Raw genomic sequence first — 1,564 nt, 5'->3', positions numbered from 1 at the left:
ATAAAGAGTTGTGGACTATACCCTATAGGTATAGGTCCTTAAGGTAAAGGTGTGTGTGGGTGTGTGTGTGTGTGTGGTGTGGTATGGTGTGATGGGATCCTCTTCAAAGGAAAGCTATGTACATAATAGGGAAGGGGATCAAGGGTGCTAATTAATCACCTTCCCTAAGGAATCTGAGCCAATAAAGAAATATATACAGGAGGGCCGGACATGGAGGCTCATGCCTGTAATCCCAGAACTTTGGGAGGCAGAGGTGGCCAGATCACAAGGTCAGGAGTTCGAAACCAGGCTGACCAACATAGTGAAACCCTGTCTTTACTAAAATACAAAAAATAGCCAGGCGTGGTGGCACACACCTGTAGTCCCAGCTATTCAGAAGGCTGAGGCAGGAGAATTGCTTGAATCCAGGAGGCGGAGGTTGCAGTGAGCTGAGATCGCACCACTGCACTCAAGCCTGGGCGACAAGTGAGAGACTCCGAAAAAAGAAAAGAAAGAGAGAGAGAGAGAGAGAAAGAAGGAAAGGAAGGAAAGGAAAGAAAGGAAGGAGGAGGCAGCTCCTGGAGGCAGCTAGCACGAGGCTGGGGAGCGCAGAGCTGCATGTCATGCCCTGCGCTGCCCAGACTAGTGAACAATATAGTCAGGATGGCTAAAGGTGACCCCAAGAAACCAAATGGCAAGATGTCTGCTTATGCCTTCTTTGTGCAGACGTGCAGAGAAGAACGTAAGAAGAAATACCCAGAGGTCCCTGTCAATTTTGCAGAATTTTCCAAGAAGTGCTCCAGGAGGTGGAAGACAATGTCCAGGAAAGACAAGTCTAAATTTGATGAATTGGCAAAGGCGGATAAAGTACGCTATGATCAGGAAATGAAGGATTATGGACCAGCTAAGGGAGGCAAGAAGAAGAAGGATTCTAATACCTTCAAAAGGCCACCATCTGGATTCTTCCTGTTCTGTTCAGAATTCCACCCCAAGATAAAATCCACAAACCCTGGCACCTGTATTGGAGACGTGGCAAAAAAGCTGGGTGAGATGTAGAATAACTTAAATGACAGTGAAAAGCAGCCTTACATCAGTAAGGCGGCAAAACTGAAGGAAGAGTATAAGGATGTTGCTGAGTATAAGTCGAAAGGAAAATTTGATGGCTCAGAGTCCTGCTGAAGTTGCCCAGATAAAGGTGGAAGAGGAAGATGAAGAAGATGAGGAGGAAGAAGAGGAGGAGGAGGACGAGGAGGATGAATTTAAAAACTGTTTATCTGTCTCCTTGTGAATACCTTAGAGTAGGGGAGCACCATAATTTTTTGTTTTTGTTTTTGTTTTATTTTTGAGATGGAGTCTCGCTCTTTCACCCAAGCTGGAGTGCAATGGCACAGTCTCGGCTCACTGCAACCTCTGCCTCCCAGGTTCAAGCAATTCTCCTGCCTCAGCCTCCCGAGTAGCTGGCGATTACGAGCGTGAGCCACCATGCCTGGCTAATTTTTGTATTTTTAGTAGAGATGGGGTTTCACCACATTGGCCAGGCTGGTCTTGAACTCCTGACCTCAGGTGATCTGCCTGCCTCAGCCTC

The 1,564-nt window shown here is 47.0% G+C and overlaps 1 pseudogene; it reads left to right on the top strand.

Annotated features, from left to right (window-relative positions):
• Nucleotides 1–551: 551 nt before the first annotated feature.
• Nucleotides 552–1,267, top strand: LOC100605133 (annotated as a pseudogene).
• Nucleotides 1,268–1,564: the final 297 nt, after the last annotated feature.

Source organism: Nomascus leucogenys, chromosome X (assembly GCF_006542625.1).
Source record: "Nomascus leucogenys isolate Asia chromosome X, Asia_NLE_v1, whole genome shotgun sequence".
Classification (NCBI taxonomy): domain Eukaryota; kingdom Metazoa; phylum Chordata; class Mammalia; order Primates; family Hylobatidae; genus Nomascus; species Nomascus leucogenys.
This window is presented reverse-complemented; position numbering and strand designations above follow the sequence as displayed.